Consider the following 24602-nt stretch of genomic DNA (forward strand, 5'->3'; position numbering starts at 1 on the left):
GCAAGGAGGTGTATAAATGAAACATTCTTATGAGAGGAAGGAAGGAAAGACAGACAGGGGAGGTGTGGCAGAGGAAGCCCTGGATCTGGGCTCTGCACCTTTCCGGCTGAGCTTGTTCTTGGGGAAATGACGTGACCACTCTGACCCTCAGTGTCTTCTTCTGTGGCCGCAAACCTGAACAGCAGAGCTGGGGAGCTCGACGGAGAGGAGAGCTGTGAACGGGGTCGGAAACCCAGCGAGTGATCCGTGGCTGCAGGTTATTATTGCCAGGAGAAGCAAAGAGAGAGGAGCAGGTTTTTTAGGCTAGGTGGTGGCTTTTAGCAGTTTGGCCTGGAGTGTATTTTGACATCTCGGGCACATGTGTGTGACCTTACGCTCATCGGGATCGTTACAGAGGCTCAGGGTGGGGACACCGTCCGTGCTGTGGTCTGGGTCCCCCCTGAGATGAGGTTTCCAGTACAGATCGTCCGTTCCCGTGGGAGGTGACACCAGGAGGTACGGAAAGGAGCGATTGAGGGTGGCCGGGTGGGGGGCTGTCCACACGGCATCGGCCATCAGGCCGGTGAGCACCCAGCTGCTGGAGCTGAAGGCACCGGGCGTCGAGGATGTCCCTGTAGACCACAGGTCTTGGAGCTCACCAGCAGGCGGGAGAGCGCTTGCTCGGCTGGACACTGATCGAGGCCGCCCTGCGTGGAGTTGGCTCATCCATTCCTTGGCCATTCCAGTTTGCCTGAGAGCGAGCAGAGCTGGCTCCAGTGGCTAAGGTGGTCAGGCAAGGAAGTTCCGGTGGGGGCAGCTGGAAGTCAGGCTAGTGTGCTGGCACAGGAAATATGAACAGACTCGGGCAGGCGCTAACCAGCACCACGGTTATGCCTTCCGTCTCACCTACCAGAAAGTGCACTAGAAAGTGCAGCCATGGTTCATTGCAAGCGTTGTGCACTGCCCAAGGGACAAAAAATTCTCTTGTGCAATCCTCCCCCAAACCTATGAGATTTAAACAGGACAAGGCACGCAGAGCATTTTGCACGGTGCGTGGGAACAGAGACTTAGAATCTTCTCACCCTGGTCCTCGGGGAACCTTGAGGGGCCTTGTTCAGTGTCTGACTTTGTTCATCCTGAAAGGAGAGCTTGGTGCCTCTCCCACTGGTACTCATCCAGAGCAGCGGTGTTGGGGGGCTCCTGCAGGGAGCCCGGAAGGCAGCAGCCTAAACTCCAGAAGTGCATCTCGGGCCGTCCTGGGCAGAAGCCTCTCCTCTTCCCCATCTTGGCGCACTTGCGTCTGAAAGTCCTCGTTCCACCCAAAGACCCATAAACCCCTTTTTACTGCTCTTTCCCTGCCCCCAGCATCACCAGCGCCTCACAATGGCGACTCAGAGATACCGAATGCACGTATGAAGAAGTCGGCACCACCGAGGGCAAAGAAGGGGAAGTCATTTTCTCCTTCCTTCTTAAGAAAAAAAATCTACAAAACCACTGTCTTCATGTCCATTTCAGAAAGCACAGAAAGTGTGGGCAAGCAAGAAGGCGGGTATAAAATATCCTAGGACCACGCTCCCCAGATAAAGCCAATTCTTCTGTTTTTGAAAGTCTTCTGCGTGAGGAGAAACAAATACCTTGTTTCTAAATTCATTCATTTATCATAGAAAGTACTCACGTGGTTCAAATTTCAGAAGCTACAAAAGTATAGGAAAAAACCTGTCCCTGCCACTCAGTTTCCCAGTCTGGAGCAATGGCTGCTTAGCAGTGTCTCAAACCTGCCAGCACTTTCCCTCTGTTAACGATTGTATAGTACTCCACCCCAGGGCTTAAATTATGACTTCTCAAAAAAGGGTCTGCTGCTGGGTATTTAAAAGCTTTTTGAGCATATGTTATTCCAAATGCTGCAGCAACAACTACCCCTGTAGACACACCATTGTGCAAACGCCCCAGTGGATCCTGAAACGGAACCGCTGGGCGAAGGGCATGCGTGCTTGTTATTCTCATCTGGGTATTTTGAAGAGATGCAATCAAACTATTTTTTAAAGTTTTTTTAAACTTAAATATGTGTGTGTTGAGAGAGAGAGACAGAGACAGAGACAAAAAGAGAGATAGATATTGAGGATATCAAAAACACTCAATCTGGCCCAGCGCAGTAATGTACTCCTGTGATCCCAGTGACTCGGGAGGCCGAGGCAGGAGGATTGAGAGTTCAAAGCCAGCCTCAGCCACTTAGTGAGGCCCTAAGTTACTTACCAAGACCCTGACTCTAAAAGATTTTAGAAAGGCTGGGGATGTGGCTCTATGGCTAAGCACCCCTGGGTTCAACCCCTGGTACTAATAAAAGAAAAAGAAAAAGGAAAAATGCTTCATCTTGCAGAACTGATCCCTAGCTGGGGAATGGTCAGTCTCTTTCCATCTTTGCAGAAACACAAATCGCTGCAGAATTTCAGCAGCTCGGTGGCAAAGGTGGCATTTCACATTTCAGCCCTGAGTCTGCCTGGGTGAGACAGCAGAGCCATCAATCAAAATGCCACCCTCCTGGGCATCCAGGACACCATGGAAGGGGAGAAAAATCTGAAAAATCTTTCTAGAAAAATCTAGAAAGAGCCAGGATTCTAAAAACTGCTCACCATGCGGGACGCCCTGGGCATGCTGTTAACTATTCTTTTTTTTTTTTTCTCCAATAAGGATTCACTGTTGTAACTCTTCCTGTGCAAATAAATTATTTATAAATTGCATTCCTCGCTTTTAAAATAAACACCATCCTTCTTCAGAAATTTAGATAAATAAAATGTCATCTGTTTATCAAATTGCCTCTTCATGCCTAATAACCCACGGCCTCGCTAAAGGAGTGGTTATCTCGCGGCTAGGTCAAAAGTGCAAGAGTCCAGACTTATTAATGGTAAGCTGGCCAGGCCATTGATTAGCTGAGTGAGGGGCGCGGGAGGAGGGGACCCTGCATCCCGCAATGCCGGGGGCCTCTGCTCTCCCACACAGTCCCGCTTCCCCGGGCCCAGCTCCATGTTTAACAATGTTTGTGGAACAGTCAGATAAAAGGCTCGGAGTGAGACTTCAGGGTGGTTAAGATTGTCAGCCCCAGACTCATCAGAATGCCGACCGATAACCCGCACTTACGGTGAGAGCAGGATTTGTTTTCTTAGCGCGGTGGGTTTTCCCTGCTTAATGACCTGGGTTAGGGGGCCACGTTCCCAATCCACTTTTACTTTGGGAAATCTGCTCCCCAAATCTTAACGCGTTCCTTCTCTAGGAACTGAGCTAACAGGGAGGGCTCTCCGGGGGTCTGCCTTGCGCAGACATGGAAACTGGGATTCAGGAACCTAGGGTCTCAGAATGTTCCGGAGTGGTGGAGACGGAGGCCCAGCCAAGGCCAGACCGCCAAGACCCAGGCTGAGCGGGAGCTGGCTCTGGGACTAGGATCCGAGGTTCCTGACGGGTGGTCCATCTCCCTCTTGCCTTTCCTGAGTCTCCTCCTGCTGGAACCCTGGCTGGGGCCACTCTCAAGGAGCCCTTCTCCCCATTCGGCAGGTGGATAAACTGAGTAAGAGACGACCAACCCCTTAAAAACTTCAAGTCTGACATTTTTCTTCCACATTGTCTCTCTCCTGAGGAACATGGGCCATCTCCATGTTCTGCTAGGCTGAAGGCAGGATAGGGCTACGTGCGAGGATGGTTAGAGTCCTGTGCTGTCACTCAAAAGCAGCCTGAGCTCCCGCGTCCCTTCCCAGGGTGCATGAAGTAAAGACTGAGGTTGCGGGGTAGTCGGTGGCAGGGCACTTGCCTTGCACGTGTGCTAGGAAGCCCTGGGCTCAGTCCCCAGCACGGCCCAAAGAACAGTCGCTTCAGATCAGAGGTCGCGAGGCCGTGAGCTTGTCGGGCGTAGGAATGGGTAGCAGTCGGTGGACCACCTCTGCTAAGTCCTGCAGTATCAGCAGGACCGTTTTGCATGAAGTTAAAAAAATTCATTCATCAACAACTTCATTTCTACATCAGGTCGTTACTGATGTCCAGTGAGTCCTGGTCACTCCTGGGCACTTCCCGGCCACTGCTGTCTGCATGGCTGAGTCGTGGCCCTGTTTCTAGGTGGCCCATCTCCAGGGCACCTCCCTCCCCTCAAAAGTCCCAATGCAGGTTTCTGCAGCCTGGCGAGTGAGGGCATCTCCTGGGCTTCCTTCCAGGGTTCTGGCAAGAGAGGGACATAATTCGCCTTCTCTAAAATGCCCAGTGGCTAGAACCTCGGCCATTCCTACTGGAACCCTCTGCTGCCCAATCTTCCCTCCCCCACCCCCTGCCTCAGCTGCTTCACCAGCAGGTTTCAAAGACCATTTGGAATTACTTAGCCCCAGGGTCACTGGCCTCTCCCTAGCCCACTGAGATGCCCAACTTGGTCATTTTCCTGCTTTAGCTTTGCTGGGTTTGTTCATTCATAATAGCAAACAAATGTCCCCTAACAGACCCTTCTCCCTCCCCTTGGGGACAAGTGTCTCTCCTCTCCATTTACTCCTGGCTTCTTGGAATAAACTCTTCTTTCAAACCGGCTGATATAGCTCAGCTGGTAGTGTTTGCCTTGCAAGCACAAGGCCCTGGGTTCAATCCCCAGCACCGCAAAAACAAACAAACAAACAAACAAACAAAAAAAACCCGGCTGATTGACAGCACCAGGCTCCGCCCCCGTGCAGTCCCTTCCGGGTCTTCCCAGTAGCTCAGCAGCACTGGGGAAGACTGAGAGGGCAGCGCCCCCCTGCCCCAGGACCCGCCAGGCTTAGCAGGAGGTGACCTGGGCTCAGGGACCAGGAACTAGCATCCTGGCTGCAAGAACAGCTCTGCCACCAGAGTCCCCAAGCAGGAAGGAACTTGAACTGTCTTTCCCACTTATCAAAAACCACACGTGATCCTAAATGTGGAAAATATGTGATTACAGTAAAGTGTCAAACAGACGCAGGAGTCGGAAGAACAACGTAACGAACCCCATAATTTCATCACCCAGCTTCAAATGCAGACATTTGAGCAAAGGATATCGAAAGAAACAACCTCCCCCCAAATGCTGTCACCCTACCTCCCAGAGTAGGATGTGTGTGTCCTGCACAAACGCAGACACACGCATAAAGAAAATGCAATCACAAAAACACACTACCTTTAACCTTCTTTTTGCTTGTGAGATTGAATTTTTAATGGCTGCATAGTATTCCACCTCTGGATAAAGCATCATTTTACCAACTTTCTATTTTGGGACATGGAAGTGTTCAACTTTTCTGTTATTATCTGTTTTGCTGCTTTGGACATTCTCACAGATGAAATATTTGCCCGCCCTTCTCATTATTTCCTTAAAAACTTTTCGAGAAATGAAGCAGGCATGAATATACCTTTGAAATAAACTGCAAACTGCCTCTGGTAAGATGGCTTCAATTTACACCCACCCCCACAGGGCTGTAAAAGGGACTTGCTGTTTCAGTTAAGGTCCTTTTCCCAAAGGCCTTTGAATTGAAAGGCTCCAGAGACTTGGCATGCATTTCTCATTATAATTTTCCCTTCCTCAAATAATAGAGTTCTAGGGAGAGAGAGAATAAAGAGAGGGAGAGAAGAAGGAGCGAGAAGGGAGGGGAGGAGAGAGGAAGACGGAGGAGGAGTAATCACATACCTGCAGAGAAAGACATAACAGAAGTGGGGAATGGAAGCGCCCAGGACAGGCCATGGCGACCCCTTGCTAGAGACGGGGGCTCTGGGCAGCTCAGAGGCAGAGAGCATCACTGGCCACCACAGCCTGTTCACCCGGCTTCTGCCCTTCACGTGGCCACTCTGGCCTCTCCAAACAGCCCACAGGCCCTTCCCACCTGTCACTTGGGTGGCGGCCTGGAAGTCTTCACTTGGAGCTTCCTAGGTTTGTTAAGAAGATGTATTTAAAACCCAGCCGAGCCGAGGACAGGGAGGGGGAGGGGGAGAGAGAGGAAGGGAGGTCGTGGGAGGTGAAATTGCGCAGAGCGAGCTCTGCGCAGGTATGAGTCTGTCCCGATGACCCCCTCTACCCTGGATCCCCATACTGTACCGCTCAAAGTCGGATTTTAAGGATGTATGAACGAAGGCGTCCACGCCACTTGGGAAGGCTAGGAATTATTTGAACCCAAATATGCAAAGGAGAATTTTTTTTTCAACCATTTAAGTGGCCATGGGGTTGGGGTGAGGATTCCTTACACTCCAGCCCGGCAAGCCCACAGGACCAAAATAGGCAAAGCCCTGTGTCCCCAGTTCCTGTTGTCCACGGAGTCTGGTGTTGTTCAACCCTCCACCCAAAAGCTCGCCTGCCCCTCTGCGCAAAACGGAAGATGAATATGGCCCCGTCCTGCTCTCAGAGAGAGACCATTTAAGGCTTTGAAAAGCTCCTGCTCTGAGACGCGGGTCCAGTGACACCCCCGAGCCAAGAGGGATGAGCATGCTCTGTTCCCGGGACATCCGCTATCTCCCCTGGAATGCAAGAGATGTCTAGCGTCCGATAGCCCCTCTCCTCTCCAATCTCCTGCTCTCTTTCTCTCTCCCTCCACCTCTCCCTCTCCCTCCTGCCCAACCCCATTTTTGTCCCTAAGCGGCTGCAGTGACTGAGCACAAATCTTCCCCGGTGTTCCAGCCCCAGAAAGCAGCACACCCGGGTGCATTTCCTTTTGTTTGGCAAAATCTTCTCTAGGGATGAAAAGCCGATTGGAAAGGACCTCACCCAATTAACCAAATCATTAAAACGCAAAGCACAGAGCGGGTTGTGTCACGCCCTTCATTTGCAACTGGCAAGGAGGCGTTCGTATGCATATGTGTGGCTACTTACGTATACCTCGGCAGAGCATTAGATAGACACCAAACCCGAACTTTGCTAACAGTGTGGGAGAGAGGAAAAGGGAGGGGTAGAGATCCCAGATCTCTCTATACTCTTTTCTTGCTGGATTTTTTCTTTTTTTTTTCTTTTTTTTCTTTTTGTCATGTGCATTTATTACTTTTTAAGATCCTATTAGGGTTATTTTTAGAAGCCTCAGGGACCTGGTTCAAATCCAGCCTTACCACCCACTAGCTCGGGGGGACACTTCAGCCTCCGCTGGCTGAAAGATGAGGCGATCTATTGTCTGGATGGAGCAGAGGAGGGATGCGTTGGCACGCGCAGGGGTCTCGGGACAGAGCGTGACATGTGTGGTCAAGGGATCCCCCCTCCCCATCGCCATCACCACCGTCACCATCGTCACCATCACCGTCACCTCAGTGACTGTCTGTGGCTGATGTGCTCCCCCAAATAACTGGGTTGATTGTTTGTTTCCTGGAAGCCAGAAAACCCTGGAGAGCACCAAGCGGGCGGTGCTTTGAAGTCCCGCTGCCTGCGCGACCCGGGAGGAGGGTCCTGAAGCGTATAGATCTTCCCCTGCAGATCATTAGGTCCACGTTTGTCACATTTATTTTAAGGAAACTAGGAGAGAGAGGGTGGGTGAGGTTAATTGCTCCGAGGATCCTTGGGGGGGGGGGCGGCCCTGTTCTCCAGATGGGGGGAGGTTCAACGAGGCGGCCCTGACCCCAGAGGCGCAGCCCGGGCTCCTAGGCCTCGCAGAGGAGGAAAACCAGGAGGAGGAAGGGGGCTGGGGCCGCCGGAGCCCTCGCCTCTGGGACGCGGGCTGGCAGGCGAACACAATGCAATTATTATCAAAACTGGAGAAAGCCTCAGACGTCCCCCCATCCAGGTCCTGCACCGAATCTCACTCCCGGCCCATCATGCTGTCCCAGATTCCTCTCCAGCATGAGTCAGTTCATAGGGTGGAAAAAAACAGTGCACCCGGGGGTCTTGAGGTTTATCCCTCAAGACCCCCTCAAGACTTCCCACAGACCATCTCAGACCTACCCAGCACCTGGGCCAGACATCAGGGGGCCATTTGGGGCTGGTGCCACCCCCCCCCCCACTCCACCCTCTTAACTCTGGAACATCATTTCACCCTTCAGGACTCTGGTCATGCATCTGCAAAATGGGGAAATCACAGTTCCCGCCTCACAGACTTCTCTGAGCTGTCAATCACATAAGCGCTCACTAAAGGGCGCTACTACGTGATCATTTTTTCAGGCCACCGAAGAGCCAGGATAAGCATTTTCCTATCCCTGAACTCCATCTTTTGAGAGTATGAAACTATGCTTCAGCCCTTCCAGAAAATAATCAGGAACACGCAGCAGTCCTGGTTAATTGGGTAGAAAATTTAACTCCTGCTGGAGAGGGGAGGGGGCGAGGTTACCTACTTAAGGTCGATTTTTTTTTTCCCCCCGACCAAAAATATTCCCGCTGTAGATTAACAGCCTCTGCCCAGCACTCATCTCCCCCACGCCGGACAAGCTCCCGGCCTGGGAGAAGGTGTGACTTCAGACTCAGTGGTAAGCACTGGGGGGGGGGGGGGGGGGGGAAAGAATGCAGGCCCCTGTGTGAGGTGATTGTAACCAGAAGCGCCGGGGCAGGCATCTCGCCTCTGTCCTGCGCGGCCGCTGGCAGGCCGCCGGGCCCGGGAGCGGGAGCCGCCCGAGGTGCCCCTGCTGGCCGTGCACCGCCCCTCCCCGGCCGGCCGATAGCTTATCGAGCCCACTCCGGGGGCGCCCAGTGCGACAACCGGAAACGCGGCTAGAGGCCAGCGGCTGCTGGATGGAGCAGTTGGCGCGGCGGTGCGCGCAGGCCAATGCTTAGGCTCAGGCGCGGTCTCCGGCCGTCCACGCGCAACCAGGTAAGGCACCAGGTGGGCGGGGAGCCGCGGGTCGTTGCGCCACGGGCCGGTGGAAGGCGGGTATTTTACGGATGCTGGGGGCAGAGGGGAGTGGGGATAGGGGCAAAAGTAGGGATGCCAAGGTGCCACGACCTGAGACGAAAACGGTGATAAGCGGGGGATGCTGGCATGCAGGTCGTGCACCCCAAGTCGTCGGCAAGGGTGCGCTCGCGGTGTGCGCCCGACCTCCGTGTGCCTTGCCACTCTCCCGCAGCTCTGCCTGAGCTCGGGAATAAGGAACATCCCGTGCGTGGTGCGCGCTGTTCCACCGCGACGCCAGCATGCATATTGGGGTGCCTTGCGTTTGGGGCGGGTGGACATGTGATAAAAAGCTGCTTGTGGTGCAGCAGGAAGTAACTGGGAATTTGGAGTCTGAAGCGCTGATTTGAGTCCAGGTTTTCCCCTTCTTACTCCTGTGCACTCCTGGTCGGGTTGCTTAACCTCTCTGGGCTCAGTCTCTTCATCCTGGAGGGAGAAATTCTAAGAGCAACTAAGTGAGTTGTTTAAGTTTAGTTAGCTGATGAGTTGAAAGATTGCTGTAAGACAGAAAGAACCTTATTTTTTGTGGTCAACTATTTTTAGAAAATTTTGGCACCATCTATAGAGTGTCAGCCGACAGTTGGGATGACTGGGCTGTGTGTTCCCCCTGAAGGGGTCCCGGGAGAGGTCAAACCAGTTGAACCAGAGCAGCTTCGCTCTGAGCAGGTGTCCTCAAAAGCATGGAAAGACATTTGGGAGAATCAGCGGCCGGAGTCAGTGATTCTCCAAGTCTTGCGCATACCCACCTGGTGCCTCTCCAAGGCCTTTAACACCCCCCCCCCCCCCCCCCTCCAAATAAGCCGTTTGGATCTGGGATCTGGGCCCGGGAAGATCTCGGCCAGAGCATGGCCCCCAGCTCCTACTTTCCAGCTCCGGAGCCAGACTCACCGCGCGCCCCTGCCCTGGTGCAGATGCGCGCGCTGGGCGCACCTTGAGTTCATTCCCCCGCAGCCGGGACCGGAGAGCAGAGGCGCAGACAGACAGACGCCTCGTGTCGGTCTGCGAATCAAAGGATGAACGCACTGCTCTCACACTTTCCCCTGCTCTGCCTGGAGAAGAGCACCCAGTCCAGCGAGGACCAGCCAGCTCCCCTTTCCTGAGGCGTTGGGATGAGTTTGCTTTAAGCAGGGGCCTTCACCTGCTCAGGAAACCTGGGAGGTTACAAAATTGCTTGTTTTCTGATTCTGAGAAGGTTGTCTTTTTTAAATTGGTTGGTCAATGGGGTCCACAATCTCCCCAAAGTTAAGGTCTACCCTTCTGCAGAAGCTGGGGGGGCGGGGGTTCCTTGGTGCAAGATGAAATGTGGCAGATGCTGTATTCTTCCACATCTATTCCCAAGACAGTTGGCAAAGAGAGAGAGAGAGAGAGAGAGAGAGAGAGAGAGAGAGAGAGAGAGAGAGAGAGAGAGAATATAGATAAGCTCAAAGGCACGCCTTTTAAAAATGCTCCTTCCCCTTCTGGGCTAGGGAGGTAGCTCAGCGGTGGAGCACTTGCCTAGTATGAGGGAGGCCCTGGGTTCCATTCCCAGTACTGCAAAGGAGCACGCATGGACCTTTCAACAGTTTGAAGGGAAGCAGGCCCAGAGAGGCCTTGCCACTGGCTCAAGGTCAAACAGCCATTTAGAGGTTGAAAGTCATGCCCAGAACCCTTGGCTCTTGATGCTCCTAAGAATCCTGAGGATATGTTGGGTCCAAAAATGGTGTTCAAATTGACCTCAAACTACTCTAGACAAAGGCTCCCAGTCTGGGTCTCCTTTAATGGCACGTGCCAAAGTGATTTGAAAGACAAAAACTTGGGTGTGCTCGCTGCCAGAGGCAAGGGAAGGCAAAAGGGCCGATTTAGCTCTTTCCTTAATTACTCGGTTCTTAACCTTGTTGATGACAAAATACCAAGAGAAACTGGTGGAAAGTTGCTCTGGACAAACACACCAATAAATACAATTTTGAAAATATTGGACTCAAGACTAAGAAGAACTCAGATGCCCATCCCTGCAGTTAGGAGCAGTCCTTGGGGGAGTAGCCAGTTTGGGGGATCCTGGATCCTGTCTTGGCTCCAAGTCTCTGCAGACGGTTGTCCCCAAGAGTATGTGTGATCCTTACACCAGGTGCGCACACAGACCATCAACAGAAGCCCAGGGCCGCATCTCTGCACCCGTTGGCTTGGTCCCTCCAAAGCTACCTAGGCATCCACAGCCCAGCCAGGGGAGCCGGGAGGAAAGTGCAAGTCGACAGTCTAAGTGGTCTTTAACACCCCCAACTCCCTCAGCCTCTCTGTTTACCCATGTGAACGGCTCCCCTTCCCGCGACGCACTTCTACCCCCACCTTTCCGAGGTCAGCTATATAAAAATAAACTATTTTTCCTTGTTAATAAATCTCCGCCCGGCGCCCTCTTTTAAAGAAGTCCAAAAAAAAAAAAAAAAAAAAAAAGTCACTGCGCCCAGCGCGAGCTTGGAGGGAGATTAATCTCGAAGCAGGATTTATGTGGCGCGGGCATCCTCAAACAATTGGAGTCATAAAGTGAAATGAGATTCGGAGGCGGGCGGGGGAGGGGAAGGGCCTCGGGAACCACAAACACGTTTGCGCAGCTAAACAATGTGGAAACTCTTAAAGACCCTTTTCTGCAGACATCTTGCAGCAACGGCGCTTCCCTGTCAGCCCGCGGGAAAGGGAGAGAGATATATTAACTGAAGACACAATCTAAAATTACTTAGGGGTTTTAAACATGCGGGCAATGGGGGCGGGGGTGCTGATAAACTGTTGTCCATGTTTCCTTCTCTCGGTGTATTATTTCCAAGATATTTCACCCTCATCACAACGTCTCCTCCTTCCCCGCCTCCTCTTTTCTCTCTCCATTCATTACCTTGACTAGTGAGCAGTGGCCAAAGTCTGGCGGGACTAGAACCAGCCGGCAAGATCTAGGTTTGCGCCACCGCGCTGGTCGCAATTAGCCGACGCGTAAAGACGCAGGTAGAGCGCAGGGCGCCAAGGCGCACTGGCTGAAGTCGATCACATCCGCCTTTGGTGGACTTTTCTCTGGACCCTTCTGTCTGTTACCTATGAACACGTTAGGGGTTTTAGGAATTTCGAACAGTCTTTTTATGCGTGGCCTTGGGCAGGATCACAGGCAAACCCTTTTCCTCTAGCCCCCAAAGTAAGCGCGCGCGGGATGCCCAGGTGTTTTCGGGTCCCAGCCTTAATGTATTGATTGGTTCAGAGCTGGTTACAAGACTCCTTCAAGTGTCCCGGCTTGGTCTAGCTGGACTGCTTGGCTTCCATGTATGGCTAGAAGGGCAAAGGCTGACTCCCTGCTGCGGGGGGAAGTTTGTAGGAGTTAAGTCTGGCACAATTGGGGCCATGGACATCGTGCCCTGGAGCAAGCCCCGCACAGAAGTCACGAAATCTCCGTGACTCACCAAATGATGACTCCTCACTTAGTCTCATCACATCCCCGCGTGAACCAGGAGGTCTGAGTTAACTGGTTTCATTTGAAATTCCGCAATCCCCATCTGTAAAATGGGGATAGGAGAACCGTGCGGTCCGGAAGGGGTGTTGGGAAAGTAAATTAATGTCACGCTCGTAGAAAAATATAGGTGGTCAATCAGTGTTCAGTGCTTTTGTGGTTATCACTATTATGGCAGCCTGGCAGGGAGAGGGAAACTGTCCTATTATTATGCAGGGGAATTAAGGGCCAGAGAGAGAGAGAGAGAGAGAGAGAGAGAGAGAGAGAGAGAGAGAGAGAGAGAGAGAGATTCCGTGTTCCATAGGGAATTATGATAAAGTTAAGATCCAAAGCCCGATTTCTGGACTCATTCATTGATTCCATACATATTCCACTAGCTGCAGGCTCTGTTCCGGGCCCTGGAGCTCCAGCTGTGACCAGGATGGCCCTCTGCTACTTGGAGGCCGCCAGTCAGTGGGAGAGACCCCTGTTGAAACCAATAGTACCTCATTCGGTGCCAAATTCCTGCCTGTGCGTTTCCTTAATGCCTGTCTGGTCACAGCTGGGGACCTGCATGCTGCAGACAGACCCCTGCCCCCCACCCCCCAAGTACCCGAACGTGATGGGAGGAAAAGGAAAAAGAAACACCCCAACGGGCAAAGGCAGAGACATTCTCCTCCACAGGGGACACCTCCGAGACCGCCTCTCAGCGCCAGCCTGTGACCAGCAGCGCAGCTTCGCCCAGGCTGCTGCCTGCCGCTGTCGCCCTCCCGGGGCGGGCGTCCAGCAAAACATTTCCAAACGTGTCTGGGCCCGATTCCGGAGTGTGAGGCAATCCCTGCGGCCCAGGCTGCAGGCGGACCCTTTATTTGGTCGCGATCCGGCCGGGCAGCGCTCGTCAACGTCACTTATGTCATCTCTTCTGGGTGCGCACCGGCCAGTTTGCTCTGCGCGCGCTCAGCGACCCTCCCTCCGCGTGGCCCTCGGCTGTGGCCCCGCCGAGCCCCCAGGGGTTCGCTCTGGGGGCTTGGCCCAGACAAGTGCCCACCATCGGCTGTTCTTAGAGACTCCTGAGTGTGGCGCTGGGCGGAAATTCCAAGCCAAACCGCGCATTTTGAATTAAAACAAAACAAAAAGCTTAGCGACGCTAATTCCTTTGCAGTGGCTTGAACTGGCTGCCTCGCCACCCACTCCCTCCTCGTATATCTCTTGAATTACCTAGTTGAAATTGCCAATTATCTGGTCTAGAATTTTCTGGAGTTGCCAGGTAGTTGAAATCTGCTCTCGTAAGGGACCCCTGTCCAGATTGCTTTAGCACCGTGGAAATGTTCTGTTCTCCAGCTCGGACCCAAAGGACCCACTCTCTCCTGAGTTTTCCAGGTACCTGTGGGGACAGGCAAGGAGAGATGGGCAGCGGGATGGCCAGTCCATGAGGGTATGCTGGTCACTTTGGTCTCTTCCAAGAGCTCTGTGAACTTCAAGGCACTTCCTGTAATAGAGCTACCAGTTTTCCCAAATGGAGGTGCCCCATGGCCCCCCAATATAAATGGAAGTTATCCCTCCACACCTCCAGATGCTGGACCTCTTTACATGTCCCCCAGCCACACAGCCGGCTTAGTGTATAAGGGAGAGAGGAAGCTAGGCCAAAATTTTCACATCATTTTCTCATTTTTCTTTCATCTCCATTCTCTTATGAAAAGTGTAGATGTACAAGTTTTATCTTGAAAGGCAATACAAGAAAAAAGAAAGAAAAACAAAAGACCAGAAACAAAACAACGTATGTTTGTTTTAAACTTCCTCCCAGCACTTAGCAGCTCCGTTCTTCCAACCAGGCCGGGGTCACCGGGCAGCCGCAGAGCGGGGCTGGGCTTGGGAGGGTTTTTCCCTCTTTTTCAGGTTAGGGAAAGTCTGTTGGCTCTCACCTCCAGCGCCGACCCTTCACCGACAGCGCCAATTTCCAACCCTTTTGTTCCTTAGGGACCTGAGCATGGAAGAGGGATTCTCCCAGATCTGTTCTCCTGATTCTATGATCACAAAGTCCAGTGAATTTGTTCAGCTTGGATATTTGGAAAGGAAAACTCCTGGCCTCTTGGGGGTGGGAATCGGAATAATCCTGCTGGGCTGGATCTTAGTTTACCCAGGTAGCCCCTCTGCTGGGAGAAGGGAAGAGTCTGAGAGAAGGAGACCCAAAAATCCCCTCCCCGGGAGCTCCTTGAGGATTGTGGGTGGTTATTATCCCCCTATTCTTGGGGACACAGTGAGCCCTGACTTTTGGCAGCTGGAGAGGGGATTAAACGTGTCCTGTGGCTGTGCCCAAGCACGTGCCCTCCCTGTTCCTGCTGCAGAAGGGGTGCAACTTTTGCTGAGTTATCTGGGAGGAAGCCTGGGCTCTCCGACCAAATTACATGTGGTGCCTGGACTACAGTCCGGATCTGAATGTTTCATCAGTGTTTATGAACCCCCTCCCCCTTGGAGAGGAGATTCAGAGGTTTTATGGCATCTGCTGGATGTTCCTAACTTCTGAAGGTTGAGAAGATCCCATTACCTGTGACCAGTAGTGGTCCTCCAAGGACTTCCCAAATCTAATTACTTGGGGGTGACACTCTGGGTGGGGTTGGGAATACAGTTTTCAAAACAAGGACTGTGGAGTCTAAATGCCAGATCGGAACCCCCTTCCTTACTTGCTGAGTGGTGCTGGGCAAGCAGTTTAACCTTTCTGAACCGAGTTCTCATCTGGTGACGATAACGAGGGTTCTTAGGAGAAGCCAACCAAGGGGGCAGCAGAAGGGGGAAGGTTGGACCAGCTTGAGTCAGTTCTCCATTAGAGCTGGAGACCTGTCTGCACTGAATTCTCAGCCAGTGGGTTGCGGAGTGCTGGCTGGCAGCCTCCCCTCTCAGCCAGATGGTGAGAATGTAATAAAATAAATCTCTATTATCCTGCGAGTCCAGAAACAGCCGGTGTGTGGTATAGGATACCTTCCTGTCCGAGCTGTATGGGCGAATGTCTGCTGTTCACCTCCAGGACCGTCCGCAGGCTGTGGGTTCCAATCCAAGCCCTTCCCCTCTCTAGTTGGGCGAGTGCCTTCCCCCTGTCCGTGCCTGCGAGCACAGTAGGAGAAATGAATCCTGCCTTGGAAGGCTCGTGGTGGAGCGAGGAGGTGCGTGGCACTAGGTAGGGAGATTGAGAGGGACAGCATCGCGACACGTCGTAACAAACACATGAGCTCAGCCTAACACAACATACGCATCCTAATGAAAGGTAAACGCAGTATAATACCCGCTATTACGATGTGTTATATTGTATTATAATTCTGGGCACACGTGTGCGCGCTGGGAGAGACCGAATGCCTTGGCCCGGACACGTTGCGCCATTTTAGTGCCCGTAGGGGACACATGGTCTCGCTATCGCACCTTTTCCCTAGCGGACTGGAGTTTCACAGCGCGGAAGAGCGCTGGACGAAAAACGCAAGAGCTTTCGCTTTCTCCGGGTACCTCTGCTCAAGGTCCGCTGGAACGATCAGGGGAGATTCTTGGAAGCTCCCCAGCATCGGAGACCCAGGCAGGGTCCGGTTGACTCGGTAGCCGCAGTGGAGAGCCCACCGGGCACCCTGGAGATCGTGCGTCTTGGGGGAATTGAGCGCAGCGCAGTGCGAACCTACGCAGCAACCAGAACGCGGCCGACCTCGCTGAGTAAGAAGCTCCGGGAGGCGAAGGGAGGCCCGGAAATCAACCGTCCAAGCACCCTCTGCTTTCCCTTTAGCGCGAGGGGCTGGCGAGGCTCCCAGGACACAGCACGGTTGGAAGCGAGGCATTGTACGCATTTAGGCGCAGCTTCGCAGGATGCGCGAGCTGACCAGCGGTGCGAAAGAACTCGTGGTCTCCTTTCTCCGGCAGCGTTTTCTAAACGAATCAACACATCCGCGCAATTGCTTGCAGCAGCCGAACCAAATCACTTGCGTACGCATCAATTCGCCCCACAGAATTATTTGCACCCAGAGGTACTTGCGAACCCCAAGTCGTCGGCGCTCGGGCATGGAGTTATTTGCAAATCGATAATCATTTACACATGTTGTTTGCACTTTCCGAGCCACGGATAATTTATGCGTATCTGTAGACAGAATCACTTTTGCGTGCACACATGTATTAGCACGTGTACACTTCATTTTACACATACAAGTTAAGGGTACTTTTGCGGCGATTGCGCTGTGTACATTGACACAAACGCATATGCGCAGACCCGGAAAGTCCTCAAATTTAGTGGAGAAAACTTTCTCTGGTCTGCTTTTGTTTGTTGTTGCTGTTGGGGTTTGGGGTGTTTGCTATTTTTTTTTTTTTTTCTTTTTCTTTTTCTGCTTCCGATGGATGTCGAAAACTCAACAATTTTCCTGCTAGGAAAGGCAACAGGGACAAAGACCAGCGAGTCACCCTGTTTTGAGTAGCGGTCGGGGCACCGTCTTGGGGTTACCCGCTGCGCCAGGAGTACAATGAGCGTAGAGCCGGCGGCGCAGCCTCCGCGCCTCCCCGGGACCCGAGAGCCAGGTGGGGCTGGGAGGGACCGCGGCCTGCCTATGCTGGGCTGGCTCAGAGGGCCGCGGAACTGTGTTTATTTTCTAGTTATTCTTGGCTCTCTTCCACGCGATTATTTGTAGCCGCGCAGGGAACTCCAGGGAGCGCTGGGGCCTTCGGGGCTGGGGTGGGGGTCTCTTTGCCAGGCCTCACGGATTTTATGGCATCGGACCTGGGAGGGCAAAATCACAGGCCGAATCAAAATGTGTAAATTAAAGGTTTGTGTTATCAAAAGACCTAAGTCTGGCCGTTGGAGAAAGACGGTTATGGGTTTCCAAGCTGGGCGTGGGGAGACGTGAGGGCCCGTGCGCCCAGGGGACTTGCTGCGCCTTCTCCAGGCGTGGGCAGCCTCGGTGTAGGGCGCTGGGAAGCAGGGCCCCGGCTAGGCCTAGGGATCCAAACTGGGTCGCCTTGCCCGCTGGAGAGAAAAGGAACCAGGCCGAGCCTGCCGGCCTCTGGCCCTTGGAGGCTGAGCAACCTCGCAACCTCGGAGCCTCGACCTCGGGCCACTTGCTAATTAGGTTTAATGGAAAATGCCTTCCCGTGCTGAGCCAAGAGCCAAGCTTGGTGGAGAAGGTTGAAAGGTGCGCAGCCACAAAGGCGCCATGTTGGAAAACATTTAAGAAGCTTTGCGGTTCAGAAACCGCGGGCTGCATCTTCTACCCTTCAGCCTTTTTTGGGTGGTGGTGAGGGGGTCCTCTTGCTTTCTTCTTTCTTCCATGACTTCTTTGCCACCTTTCTTTTTATTTGTTTTTCATTCCCTGGCTTCCTTTCGCATCTCTCCTCCTTCCTTCTCTCTTCCTCCTCTTCCATCCTTGCTTCTTCCTTTCCCAGGTTATTCCCAATTTTCTTTCTTTCCCATAATTAAAAAAAAAAAAAAAAAAAACTTCTTTCTTTCTAGTGTCTTTTTCTCAACCTTATTTACACTCTTTCACATTGTCCCCCCCCCCCCCTTTTTTTTCTTTCCTGCCCTTTGCCATTCTACTATTATTTCTTGGCCCAGAAGAGGCTGCAGTTGAACATAAACTTTACTGATTACTACAAGTCCAAAAAAAAAAAAAAAAAAAAGAAGAAGAAGAAAAGAAAGAAAAAGATTGTGTTGGTCTGTAGAAAATCTGAAAGGGGAGGAGAAAACCTGGCTGGAGCATCCCTACATTGGGTTAGCCCCATCCTTCCCGGGACTGGATGATGAATAAGAACCCAGACTTTCCATGGTCAAGGGAATTGTCCATTCGGAAGGGGGAAATGTCCATGATCAGCCGCTGCCCACGCATTATCACCCACGTGCATACAGGGCCTGCAGATCAGCGGTTTGTTTGATTCCCATCTCTGAGCTGAGAACCCAGGAGAAAACCGTGCCAAGAGTTAGCAAGAATTTTGAGGAGACAAACAAGGATTAAACTCCTTCTGAGACCACCTAGCTCACTGGATGACAGATCCCCACCTCCCACCCTGGAGCCTGGGTCTCCCTTCTCAACAGCTGCTCCTCCATTGTTCTATTTATTAGGTAAATATAAACCCATAAATACACATGAATGAAAAGCTTCATGCTCCGTCATGTGCTGCTCAGAGCCACCGACATTCATCTTCCAACAGCTCCGCGACTTTGGTTTGACCAGGAGGGTAGGAATTCCCCTTGCCTCCTTTTCCCAAGTGATGAGAATATTAACCTCTGACCACGCTGCCCTCAGGAGTAGCCTCCACCCTGTCCACCTTTCCAAAGCTTCTTTATTAATCAGAGGTCATTTCCTCCCAGACTTTAAGCTCAGTCTGCAATTCCGACCAGACAGGGAGAAAATGCTGGCATACCTGAGCCAGTGGTAAGATTAGCCAGATCCCTATCTTCATGGAGGAGAGGCCTCCTGGGAACCCAGGCCAGCCGGTGCTTCCAGAGACAGGGAGAGGCAAGCGCTCCCAGGGACAAACCCAGGGATGACTTCAGGAGAGAAACCTGGTAGCAGTCTCGCAGATCATTTTCCTGAGCACATGCTCTTTAAGTCTGGCTTTCTGGACTCAGCCAGCTACCGAGCCCTGTTTCCAGCCATTGATGGTGTAGTTCTTGTGGAGCTTAGAACCTGGTTTAAAAAAAATAGGTACAGGTGGAAATATTTAATCAACACACAGCACTGTGGCAGGTGTGGAAAACAGGCATTCTCCAATGGGTAACAATCCCATGGCGGGGGACAATGTGGTATAGCTATCAAAGTGGAGAGAGCAAAACCCTTTGACATGGCACCTTTACATCCTAGGTGTTAATCCTGCAGATGTGACTGTTCATTTGCAAAATGACGTGTGCATGAGGACCTTCAATGCAGCACTGCTGTCATGGCAGAAGTTTGCAAACGACTTGATGGATATTTATGGGAAGCTGGTTCAGCTAATGATGGGGAGAGGGGCAGTGAAATATTACGCAGCTGTAGAAAAGACTGAGAGCCTTGTGTATGTGCAGATACGGAAGATTTCTAGGCTGTAAGTGAAAGATGATAAAATTAAAAGCAAGGAGGCAGATCAGTTTGTACAGCGGGCAACCGTGTGTGTGTGTGTGTGTGTGTGTGTGTGTGTGTAGAGACTCTCCAAAAGGGTTTTTGAGAGACTGTTACCCTGTCACCATGGTTACCTCTGAAAACGACTCTGAATGGTTTGGGGGAGGAAATTTCACTTGCACTGAGTTTCTTTTTGCACTTTTTCAGGGGGTCTTTGTTTGCCTTTTGCTTCTCCAATTTACGTCATGCATAATTTTATGTATTTATTTGCTTGCAGTGCTGTGCATGCTAGGCAGGTACTCTGCCACTGAGCCACACCCTGGAGCCCCTTCAAACACAATTTTAAATGAAATTTTAAAAAGAATAGAAACTGGTTACTGTCTTCATGGTGTTTCACCTTCTTCTCTCCTTCTCCCTGTCTTCCACCATCTGATGAACATGTGTCACATGCAGAGATGGTGCCAATTGTTTACGAAGCCTCTCATTCACCTTCATGTCAGCTCCTGGAGGGATGCACTGTGGCCCCATTTTATAGGAGGGTAAACTGAGGCTCTCTGAGGCAACTCTCCTGCCCAGGCTCACATCCCTAGTAAAGGTGCTTTCATCCCAGTCTGTTCGCTACACTAAATCAGCCTAGTTCACCTCTACCTCCACGTCCTCCCTGCCTCCTGTACTCTCAACTCTTCCAGCCCGTCTCCACCACTCACAGTCAAACAAGAGGACGTAAAGTGCTGCGGAGAGAACAGCTAGCTCAGACCCACGCAGGCCAGTGGTCCTACGGATAATCCAAAGGCAAGTTTTGGACACATGGTGCAGGGACAGCAGAGGGGGCTGGCTTTGTGAGAGACAGACAGAATCCAGCTCGTCCATCAGCTGTTCATAGGAAGCCTGCTTTGGGAGGAGCTGGGTCCCTAGGCCTGTCCCCTTCCCTAGCTCCTCCAGCAGTTCCCATAAATCCTAGCAGGTCCTCATTCCCAGAGCCAACCCTGAGCCTTGAAAGCTAATGGGGTGTGAGAATTTGGCTTTGGAAAAATTCTCGGTTAGGATCCGGATGTGGGGCCAAGATTCCTGTGGGGAGTCCTTAAACACAGCCGCCGGGGCGGGCACCACATTTCCTCTTATCTGGGGATTTTGCTGCTACAGGTGATGCCTTCCAACTTCAAATACATTCCTTTGCTCCTCGAGCAACCACCCAGGAAAGCACAGGAATCATGTTTCTTGGCAGAGGGAACTGAGTCACGGGGAGGCAGCAGCTGTCTTGTGAACACCTAGGACGTCTGAGACGCTGCTCGCCCAGGGCAGCCGAAACGTGCCCTCCTTTCGTCTATACGTCTGCAGCATCAAAATCAGCTTCAAATTCTCTTTTGAGAAGCTGTACAACGAAAACACAGCCCCATCTCGACCCCTTCCCCGGCCCTCCGATTTTCCTTCTTCCAAGCTGGCTCCAGGGGTGGCCTCTGATCTTATCCACGGGTAACTGCATCTTATTTGAATTGTAAGTTCTCAGACTCAGAGCCCAGATGCCCCTGAGTTTTGACTCCATGACCTTAAGCAAGTGCCCCCAAGTCCCTGCCTTGTTTTTCTCATCTGTCCAATGGGGATGATCCTGGTATGTGCCTGAGATGTTACCTGGGACAGTTAAACGTGTCGAGACATGCAAAGCATCTAGAGTTCTATCTGGCATAGAGAAAACACTAAAGGAGTCTTAGCTGGTCTTATTGGAACCAAGAGTCACCCCCTAGCTCCTTTATGTAGCTGGTTCATTCTCCCTGATGCTGCATGGGTAACAGAATCTTAGACCCATTGCTAGAAAAATCACGGAAGAGCTAAGTTGCCCCCATCTGCAGTGTATCTTACAGCTATTGGAAAAGGGGGAAGATGTTAAAATTCCCTAATCCTGCCTTCCACCATGTGGAGAGATTGAAGAGGGAGCTCTCTATAACACGGAACTGGAATTTCTGTTACTACTTCTGTGTGTGTGTGTGTGCACGCTTTCATGGTGTGTAACATTAGCCCTTGAACAGATGCCTGGAGCCCAGGACCTGGCCACTTGGTGTGTGGGTAGACCTCAGGAAATCTGCATTAAAGTTGAAAATGTTTGTGGTCATGCTAAAAAGTCGGGTGCCATTTACAAATTTAAGGCTATGCATAAACTATAATCTGTTGACTTTTGAAATGAATTCTTCTAGAAAAATAGGCACTCCCTTTTAGAAGTATGTCCTTAAATTAAATCCTTACTGTGTGTAAAATATCAGCGAGGCCACTGGAAGTGAGGTCCCCTGCGTTCTCTTGTGACCTCCCTGGCAATGGAGCGCTCTCTGATGCTGACATTCGGGCGTGATGGAAGGTTTCTGTACTTGATAGACGTGACATGAATGCTCAGCTCCTTCCTGGAAATGTCTTTAGATGATGTCTTCATAGCTCTTTGCAAAAAATAAAATAAAATAAAATTGTTGTACAGTTGGATGGTAAGTGATGCTTTTATTTTTTGGCCATTAGCAAATAAAATCTATCCCTCCTCTGTACCAGGAAAGAAGCCAAAAAAATAGGAGAACAGCAAGATCACAAATATGCCGTGAGTGAACTTCTCGTAGCAACATAAACAAACTTTGTGGGTTTTTTTCTTTCTACTTGAAAAAATTTGTTTAAATATGGAAAAGCACACAGATTAATATGTCAAATACCTACGTACTCACAACCCAGGAAAAACACAAATGAAGCTGTGCTCACACTCACTGCAGATCTTTTTCTTTTTAATGATGAAAAAACACGATCAAGTTGAGGTATGTTTCCCTCTTTCTGACATCGTCCCTTATATCTTCTCTTCTTAGAGGCTGGTAAGTTTCCTGCAGTGGACTTTCTTCATTTGTTATTAAATATCCACTTCTCCATAAGCAATCAATCCACACGTTTCTCTGATGATGGATTCTTAGATTATTACTTTAAAAAAAATTTTTTTTAGTTGTGGATGGGCCTTTATTTATTTATATGTGGTGCTGAGGATCGAACCCGGGGCCTCACACATGCCAGGCAAGCGCTCTACCACTGAGCCACAGCCCAACCCTGGATTGTTACTTTTTTCAAAAACCACTACTAATAATAATACCCAAACACACACTTCTTCACAGAGGCCAGTAATTATTCTATGCCTGAGAATTTCTTTGGGGCAGATACCCAAGAGTAGAATTGCTGAGACCTAGCAATTGCTGAGAATTGGACACCTTTCACCTTTGTGGGTCAGCCTCAGTTTTCCTCCTGTAAAATGGGAATCTACAGATCAGCTCATAAAGGTGGAGGCGGAGAGGAAAAGAGCCTACATGGTAAACACACCATAACTAGTAGCTGTTACGCGTGATATAAGAACAGCACAGGTGAATTCTACTGGGACCATATTAGCTAGACCCTCTTATCAAGGGGGAAAAAAAAAAAACTTCACAGTTGAAGAAATGGTCTTTAGGACTGAATGGAACAATTCTTCACTGTTGCCTCATCTCCTTTGCTTGAAAATCAGTAACAGGAGCTTCGGTTGAATTTTTCCATCAAACCAAGTCCAGAGCACCCAGAGGAGGCAACAAGAGGGAGACTGGAAAGGCAGGCCTGGACTATGTTGGACCCACTGAGGATTGCTGACCCCAGGCAGATTCCCTGGAGGTCTCAAGGCAAAATAGCGATAAGCTTTTGCTTTGCAAGAATGGGCTGTTTGGAAGAAACACAGATGGGCACTTTATGAATTATTGAAATAAAAGACCAAGCAGAGTGCGGTGTCATGTACCTGTAATCCCAGCTACTTGGGAGGCTGAGGCAGGAGGATCGCAAGTTGGAGGCCAGCCTTGGCAACTTAGTGAGACCCTGTCTCGAAATAAAAAATAAAAAGGATTGGGGATGTAACTCAGCGGGATGGCACTTTGTCAAGCATGTGTGATGCGTTGGGCTTAATCCCCAGCCCTTCAGGAAAAAAAGGAAAAATTTAGACCAGACCAGACCAGGAGCTGGGGGTGTATCTCAGTGGGTAGAGCACATTTTCAGCAGGCACAAGGTTCTGAGTTCTATTCCCAGCACCAACAATCAATCAGTAAATAAATTCATTTAATTTAACTAACAAATAAATAAAAGACCTAAAGTAGATATAAAGATGCTGTCGTTTATACCTTAAATTTGGCTGGACATCAGGAACGATTTTTCTGTTGCATGCCTCCCCAAAACATTTCAGAAAATTTTATCTTAACTTTTGAAGTTAGTCTACTTTAGAAGAAGGAAGGGAACAGGCTCTATCAGTGTGTTCATGGAATTTTATTCTTTGCTTTGTATGCCTCCTTCAGTCTCAAGAATCTAGGGAGACTCCATTTCTTCCATAAACCGATTTAGGATGGACTAAGATGCCAAAGAGGAGACAGAGGCCACGCAATCGAACGTTTGTTTTGCAAACAGTTGGTGACCTGCTGGGATCCAATGAGCTGTTTCCAAAATGACTTGCCTGACCAAGTTCAGCGTCCTTTCCTTTGTCCTCTGCCGCTACCAAGATATTAAAAACCCAACCAGCTCTGTTTAAAATTTCTTTAATCAGTTATCAGCTGAATTCAGCTTCTTTTTAAGTCAAAAATAGCTCTCGGGTAGCTCCGGCAAAGCCAGTTGGCTTCTCTTCAAGCCAGACCGTCTGAGGCTGGACTCCACAGGAAACGCTCGGGTCTTGCTCCTTGTGGATGCAAGATCCCATTGATGTCAGCTGGAGTTGGGCCATTTTCATTTGCTAATAAAGCCCCAGAATTCATGGTGAAGACCTGATGAAAGATCCTGGCTGCTGTTGGTGGCAGGGAGACAATGCAACACATCCCGGGGGGGAGGGAGAAAATCAGAATGAAACCCAGGCTGTGGTTCAAACCTGCTCCTGACGCCAAGTCCTGGAGGTATCATGGGTGGTTTCTGTTCCCAAGGCTGGTGGTGCGGGAAGAACAGGGCTGGAGGCGGGGGGAGAGGTCAATGACAAAATAGGTGTTTTATATTTGTATCAATCGGCTACAAGGACGGGCATCATTCACAGAGCTGGCCATCTGGTGTGGGGAGAGGTTGGCGTGCCCGTCACTGTCGGCGGGGTCGTGTGTGTCACGTCTGGCAGAAGCAGGACTTGCTGCTGTCTTCAGTGGGTGGTTTAGTAGTTTGAGGAGTTGCGTGTGGGTGTCGGGGTGACAAAGGGTGGACGGTGGTGGTTTTGTACTGCAGTGGCATGAGTCTGCGTATCGCAGAAGCCACGGGTTCTCAAAACTCAGTCCATGGTGAGCTTGCTCCTGGGTTGGGCCGCATCCAAGCACCAGCTATTAT

At 51.0% G+C, this 24602-nt stretch overlaps 1 protein-coding gene across 1 annotated transcript in view; it reads left to right on the top strand.

The window, feature by feature from the left end:
* The first annotated feature begins 8595 nt into the window (after positions 1 to 8595).
* TBX5 (T-box transcription factor 5) overlaps positions 8596 to 24602 on the top strand; it is a 79955-nt gene continuing 63948 nt past the window's right edge. Inside the window, exon 1 of the mRNA XM_079151875.1 lies at positions 8596 to 8720. The gene's annotated coding sequence lies outside the window, so the exon portion shown is untranslated. The remainder of the gene's footprint in view (positions 8721 to 24602) is intronic.

Source organism: Sciurus vulgaris, assembly GCF_902686455.1.
Source record: "Sciurus vulgaris genome assembly, chromosome: 8".
Classification (NCBI taxonomy): domain Eukaryota; kingdom Metazoa; phylum Chordata; class Mammalia; order Rodentia; family Sciuridae; genus Sciurus; species Sciurus vulgaris.